The 7722-nt window shown below is 52.6% G+C and overlaps 1 pseudogene; it reads left to right on the forward strand.

Annotated features, from left to right (window-relative positions):
- LOC120393487 overlaps positions 1–5853 on the forward strand; it is an 87043-nt pseudogene extending 81190 nt beyond the window's left edge.
- Positions 5854–7722: the final 1869 nt, after the last annotated feature.

Raw genomic sequence — 7722 nt, forward strand, 5'->3', positions numbered from 1 at the left:
TCTGGAATATTGTCCCTATGCTTGAGGGTTCAATACAGTTGCTGTTGTGTTACCCCAAGATGGTTTCTGAGTGGAGCAGCTCTTAGCCCGTGGTGCTAGGGGGATTCCTAGCTGCACTGCAGACTGGGACAAGCTGCTGCTGTAAGTTAGAGCAGCCCTGGGCTGCTCTAACTTAGGCTCAGGATCATTTGAACATCTGAAGCATCTCACCTTGGGTATGCCCCATCCCCTAGGCTCCAGGAGGCAGAGCACAGAACCGGACCCCTTGCAACTAAGGCACCTGACTCTCCCTCTGAGCCGGTGGTGAGGCCCTGCTGGCTTCCTCTTCCGCAGGGCACCTGTCTGAGCTCATTGCCATTTGTCATTGGGTGTTATGGGTCCCACGCCAACGGTGCAGTGGTGGGCGAGTCTGAAAGGGCCAGATTCCAGGCCCCATTCTGGCTGCTTATGTGCAGTGCCAAGCAGCCGTCAATCTGGCCTAATCAGCTGCCTGGTGCTTTCCCAGGTGGGGGCATGGCCGGGGGGGATACGGGTGTGGTCAGGGCAGCTCTGCGCTCTGACTGCACATGTTGCACCTGGGAGTGACCTGACTGGCGTCTCCAGCAGCAAAAGGCCAAGGCATTGCCTAGAGATCATAGAATCATAGAAGATTAAGGTTGGAAGAGACCTCAGGAGGTCATTTAGTCCAGCCCCCCAGCTCAAAGCAGGACCAACTAAATCATCCCAGCCAGGGCTTTGTCAAGCCTGACCTTAAAAACCTCTAAGGAAGGAGATTCCACCACCTCCCTAGGTAACCCATTCCAGTGCGTCACCACCCTCCTAGTGAAAAAGTTTTTCCTAATATCCAACTTAAACCTCCCCCACTGCAACTTGAGACCATTACTCCTTGTTCTGTCATCTGCCACCACTGAGAACAGCCGAGCTCCATCCTCTTTGGAACCCGCCTTCAGGTAGTTGAAGGCTGCTATCAAATCCTCCCTCACTCTTCTCTTCTGCAGACTAAACAATCCCAGTTCCCTCAGCCTCTCCTCGTAAGTCATGTGCCCCAGCCTCCTGATCATTTTTGTTGCCCTCCGCTGGACTGTCTCCAATTTGTCCACATCCTTCTTGTAGTGTGGGGCCCAAAACTGGATACAATACTCCAGGTGTGGCCTCACCAGTGCCCAATAGAGGGGAATGATCACGTCCCTCGATCTGCTGGCAATGATCCTACTAATACAGCCCATTATACCACTAGCCTTCTTGGCAACCAGGGCACACTGCTGACTCATATCCAGCTTCTCGTCCACTGTAATCCCCAGGTCCTTTTCTGCAGAACTGCTGCTTAGCCAGTCAGTCCCCAGCCTGTAGCAGTGCATGGGATTTTTCCGTCCGAAGTGCAGGACTCTGCACTTGTCCTTGTTGAACCCCATCAGATTTCTTTTGGTCCAATCCATCTAGGGCACTCTGGGCCTTATCCCTACCCTCCAGCGTATCTTCTACCACAGACAATGCAGCAGATGCAGCCATGTGAGAGGCCTCCAGGGGAAAGCCAAGTACTAACCCAGGAAGGGTTTAATTTATACCCTCACGTTCCGAGTTGTCTAGTTAACCTTGACAGCCCTTTAATCTCTGCTTCCTCGTTTGACTGGTTGACAGCCCCGGGAAGCCACTCCCGGAGCCAGTGGAGCCAGGCTGCTGGTGTTAATTAGAGAGCAAAGAACTCAGTCCCGGTCCCCAATTCCTGGCCAGCCGGGAAACCTGACAATGCAACAATTACAGACTAAAAATAAAAAGCCCAGCTGGGCAGTTTTTACCACTATTTAGGGAAGGGAAATGGACGTTTTTTAGCAGCCGGAAGGTTAAATGTAGGAAAACTAAATCCAGACCAAGCCATAATCTGCTGCCCCATAGCACCCCACCCCCACCCCTCCAGCTTTCTGGCAGTGCTGACTCCCAGACCCATGCGGCACAGAACCTTGCCCCAAACCCAGGGATGTTCAAGGCACTCAGCTGAGACATAAAGAAATGTATGGGTCACTAGCCAGACTTCAGTGTATTCCCAGGTGTAACGATGCTGGTTCTGGCGGGACCCAACTGAGAGTGACAATTCAGGACAAATTGCTTAAAACAGGGCAGTTACAGCCCTAGGCTGGGGTTTTTCCACCTCTAAGGCAAAGCAAACCAGCCAGACAGAGAGGACTTTGGTCTCACCCCACTGGTTAACCACAAGTCACACAAGCAATTCCCTTAGATGCTCCAGTTTCCCAGTATCACCACCAGTGCACTCGTCCTGGGGATGAATGGTTATGAAAACCAACACCCCAATAAAAGAAAAAAGGTTCCCTCGATCCCAAAGGACCAAGCCCCAGACCCAGGTCAATATACACATCAGATCTTACCCACAAATCACGCTGTTGCCAACCCTTTAGAATCTAAAATCTAAAGGTTTATTCATAGAAGGAAAAAGACAGAGATGAGAGCTAGAATTGGTTAAATGGAATCAATTACATCCAGTAATGGCCAAGTTCTTGGTTCAGGCTTGTAGCAGTGATAGAATAAACTGCAGGTTCAAATCAAGTCTCTGGAACATCCCCAGCTGGGAGGGTCATTCAGTTCTTTGTGCAGAGCTTCAGTTTGTAGCAAAGTCCCTCCAGAGGTAAGAAGCAGGATTGAAGACCAGATGGAGGTGAAGCATCAGCCTTTTATAGTCTTTTCCAGGTGTAAGAACCTCTTTGTCCTCACTGTGGAAAATTACAGCAAAATGGAGTCTGGAGTCACATGGGCAAGTCCCTGCACTTTGCTGAGTCGCAGCGTGTGTCTGCCTTCTCTCCATGGGTCAATTGTGTAGCTGATGGTCCTTAAGCAGGCTAGGCAGAGCTGACACCAACTCCTCTGGGATGTCACCCAGAAGCACAGCAGAAGTTTGAAATACAGACAGTATAGAGCCAATATTCATAACTTCAACTACAAAAATGATACAGACACACAGACAGCACAATCCTAACCAGCACGTCATAATCTTCCCAGAGACACCTCACACAACAGCCTTTGTACAATATTTGCTGCAAATATATAACAGTGGTTGCAACAGTGATCTATGTGGTTACAGATTCTGTCAATAACGTCACACCAGGCAAGCTCCATGTGGCTGAAGGAGACCATGTGCATTTCCTACCCAGTTCCCCCCAGAGCCCCACCCCTGCGGAACAGGGACAGTGGTCGATAAGGGCTCAGATGGGATGGGTGTAGGTCTAGGCACAGACGGTCGTCCCGTCGTCCCCCATCCCCCCCCAGAGCTTGAGGCAAGAATTTGGGACTAGGCAAATGAACAAGAACCATGTTCAGGTCCCTGTTTGCACCTGCAGGTGGCGCTATCAGTTTTGGGCCATGCAGACCAATGGCCATATTGCATAGTGGCAGCTGTCAGGCGGGGAGGGAGGTGTGAAGAGTGTTCCTTGGGGACCGGAGCTGCCGTTACCAGGGGCTAATGACCTGCCCCCTCCCGACTCCCTGTGAGCATCTCACACCTGGTTCCTCTCTTTCTCCTGCAGTCTCCAGGCCGCAGAGCTCCCCGGAGGACCTGAAGGCGCTGACGGGGAACGTGAACCGCCTGAACGAGAGCATCAGGGACATGCAGCTCAAGCTGCTGCAGCTGCCGCTCAAAGGGGACATCCTGGACCACATCTGGCGGCTCCAGGATCTCCTGCAGAATCACTCGGACTCCCTCTTCCTGATGACGGGCTCCCTGCAGAAGCTGGAGGGGTTCCTCTGGAGCCTGCAGACCCAGGCGAGCCAAACGGACAAGGCCGTGGCCAGCCTGAGAGACAGCTTGAACCATCAGAGCGACATGGCCCAGCTGGAGACTTACAGGCTCTCAGTGGAGGGCAACAGCAGCCGGCTGCTGCTGGAGCACCACGACAGCCTCCTGACGCACCTGGCCGCCCAGGTGGAGAGCCTGAGCGACCAGCTGACCGAGGTGGGGGGCCAGGCACCATCAACAGGACCTTCTCCTACGACGTGGGCATCCACCACACCCGGATCCAGGACCTGCAGGTGCTGATCAGCAATGCCACGGAGGATGCCCGGCAGATGAGGCGAATCCATATCGCCATGGAGCAGCAGCTGAAGCAGGAGCTGGCCATCCTGAACAATGTGACTGAGGACCTGAGGCTGAAGGACTGGGAGCACTCCATCGCCTTGCGGAACATCTCCGTGATACGGGGTAAGGGCGCTCAGCTGGCTCTCCTCTTCCCCCCCAGCCAAGGCCGATAGCGCCATGTGAACCCATCACATCACATGCGCCATTGACTGTACAGCACTGCAGGGAGATAACAACCTACTACCGCTGCCAGCTGACAGATTTACTCCTTTAGCTCAACAGGTGGAAACTTCCCCCGCAACTGCCTGGCTAGCTAAGGACAGGGTTCTCTTTGCAGAGCTGCAAGCTGAAAGCGTATTAATCATGTTTATGAAGGTAGTGCCTCAGGATTGCCTGAGCTTGAGGTCCCAGTGTGCTAGGAGCTGTACAGATACAGAATAGTATCTGCCCTACATAGATCGGACCAAGGTGGGGGAAAGGGATGGAACACAGAAGCCAAGTGCTCAATGTGGTGACCTCCAATGGCATGTTAGTGCTCTCATTTTTGCGGGGCAGGGGTGGCTGTAGTTCGGAGGGGATTAGGGAAACAGAAAGGCCAGGGAAGGGAGGAGGGGGGAGGAGTAGGTGTGGGGTGAGGCTGAAGTGAAGGTGAGGGAGCAGGTTGGCAGGGCGGAGAATGTCCAGTCAGAGTTAAGTGTCCTTAGGTCCCCACTTGAGCTCCCTCTGGCACGGCTCTGCCGGCTTCAGTCTCTGCTGGCTCCTCCCCGCAGTGGCTTGTTCATGCTTGAAATGCTACAGCAGCGTAGCTGCAGCGCTGGGGGAGAGGTTCTCCAATTCCCCCCTCCCCCGCCCCCGCTGAGCGGCAGTAGCCAGGCTGAGAGAAAAATTCTTCCGTCGACCTAGTGCTGTCTACACCAGGGGTTAGATCGCCTTAACTACGTCGCTGAGGGGTGTGGATTAAAGACACATACACCCCGAGTGACATAGCTGGGCCTACTGACCATCTGAGTGTAGACCTGGTCTTCGCTGGAGAGGGAGGGGGGCACCCCAGGGGTCCTAGCACAGGGCGTCTTCCCCACATCCTGCCCCAGTGCAGCAGCCCCTGCTTCGACTGCTGCTGCAGCTACTCTGCCAACGTCAGCCTGTTTGTACCTCCCAGCTGGGCAGAGGGGAATATTGCTGACAATCCATGGGGCCACCTGTCAAAGCACTTAAATGGCTCCAAGCAGCGTAGTGTCTTTGAGAACCTCATTGTCCCTAAGGGCTCTCGCGAGGCAGGGACGTCGATTTCGGGACTTGCCCACGGTCACAAGAAGAATGGAGCTGAAGCCCCCCCTGTCCGGTGTCTCTGGACTTCCAGCCCTACCCCCTAGCCCATTCTTCTGACCTTCCTGCCACGTCCTTGCTCTCCCTGGGCTGTTCTGCCTCGGGGAGGGGCAGCAGGCTTTCGCCTTCCTGCAGCCTGGGCGCAGGGCCTGCAGCAGACATCTGCGGGGGTGGCTCTGGTGCCACCAGCTGCAGTTTCCAGTCAGCACTGAAGATGGAAACTTGTGTCCTGTAGGGTAGGTTTGAGTCTGGGAGGTGGCACTCCCTTCCGGCCGGCTTGCTTGTGGCTCGGTTTGAACCATAATGTGGGGCTTGGGATGGCTTTAACCAGCCCTCTGGGTTTAACGGCTCACCCTCATGCTCAGCTTGTTGCAGGGAAGCAGAGAGACAGCCCGGTCTGTGGTGCAGACACGTCCGTGGAGAGCGTGTATACAGTGGTGTGGTAGCCGTGTCAGTCCCAGGATATTAGCGAGAGCAGGTGGGGGAGGCAATATCTTTTATTGGACCCACTCCTGTTGGGAAGAGGCAAACTTTCAAGCTTCCACAGAGGTCTGGGAAAGGTAACCAGAGTGTCACAGCTAAATACAAGATGGAACAGGTTGTTTAGCAAAAGTCGTTAGCACGTGTCAAAGGCCTATTCAAGGTGAAGTTACCTATTAGTGCATCTCCAGTCATAGGGTAAAAGGGGGAGGGGGAAGGCTGGGGGGTTGTTAAGTGGGTTATAGATTATTGTAATAAGCCATAAATCCAGTGTCTATTCAGTCCATGATTCGTGGTGTCTAGCAAAGTTATGAATTTAAGTTCCCGTGCTGGTCTTTTGAAGGTGTGGTGCAAGTATCCTATGAGGCTGAGGACCGAGAGGTCAGCTATGAAGTGATCGCTTTGTGAAGTGTTCACCCCAGGCGACAGGGTGTGTTCATCTTTTATCGTTTTCCTGTGCGAGTTCATTTGCGAGTGTAGCAACTGTCTCTTTTCACCCACATAGTTGTTTTGGGGGCATTTAGTGCACTGGGTGAGGTACCCCACCTGTAGTCACAGGCATGAGTAGGACCCATGGATCTTAAAAGGTGTGTTCGGTGTTGATCATTGTAGCAGTGGAGATATGTCTGCAGGTTTTGCATCTGTTGTTCTTGCCGGGTCTGGTGCTGCTTTGAGTTGGTGTGTCCTGGTTTGGGCAGAGCTTGCTTCTGATGATAAGCTTGGAGAGATTGAGGGGTTGTGTAAAGGCTAGAAGAGGGGGTTCAGGAAAGATTTCTTTCAGGATGGGTTGTCATTGTTTGATGATACCCCATATAGGTTCCCTTGTGGGGTGGTAGGTGACAACTAGGGGTGTGCGCTCGCAGTGGGTTTTAGTTCTGTGTTGAAGCAGGTTCTCTTGGGGTATTTGGATAGCCCGTTCCATGATTCAATCTCCTTCTCTGAGGAAGTGACCTTGTTTGGTGAAGGCGGTTTTGAGTGTGTTAAGGTGCATATCCTGGACTCTCTCCTCAGATCATATTTGGTGGCATCTGAGGGCCTGGCCGTAGAGAGCAGATTCAGACAGCATGGGCATATAGAGTGTTTCCATTGGGCATGGGTGCCCTGTGCCATGAACTGTAGTTTGAGCGGCTGGAACTGAAGAAAGGAAGTTGAGCAGCTGAGAGAGGAAGCCAGGGGGGTTATAGTTACACCATTTAAAGCTCTCTGTTTGGGGGGACATTCTTTTCCATGACACCGATTTCACGCTAGTGACCAGTTGTGTCGTGCTGGAGAAAGGAAGTCACTGCTAAAGGTTCCACACCCTGTGTCCCTCCAGTTAAACCAGTGTTTCCCCAACTTTTGAAAGCTGAGCTCAGGCTTCCAGAAAATGAAACCAGCTGCACTAGGAGGTGTCAAAGGCCCACTCGAAATGAGCTGTCACAGTAGATCATGTAGGTCTCCTTAATCTGATTCTTCCTCTCCTTTCTTCCTTACCTTGATGAGCTGTAAAATGGTTAACAATGCGGATGTTTAAAGTATCAGCATTGGCATCCCAGTGAGCACCCACTGAAGTGACCCAGGCAGAGCTATTGTCTCAGGCTCTCTGCAGACTCAGGCAGCCGTCTCTACATCAGCTTCACTCAAGTCACATTTTTAATGCTTTATTCACAATGTTGATCGCTAGAGACAAACTTTTTTCACAGAAAGAAAGAAAGAAAGAAAGAAAGAAAGAAAGAAAGAAAGAAAGAAAGAAAGCTGAAACTGGAGAGCAATTGAGAGGCCCATCTGACCTGCCGCCCCCTACCCCAATTCTCCCCTGGCTAGTCCATCTTGTGCCCCACTCTTTGGGAAACACT

The sequence above is a fragment of the Mauremys reevesii genome, unplaced genomic scaffold (assembly GCF_016161935.1).
Source record: "Mauremys reevesii isolate NIE-2019 unplaced genomic scaffold, ASM1616193v1 Contig20, whole genome shotgun sequence".
NCBI classification, from domain to species: domain Eukaryota; kingdom Metazoa; phylum Chordata; order Testudines; family Geoemydidae; genus Mauremys; species Mauremys reevesii.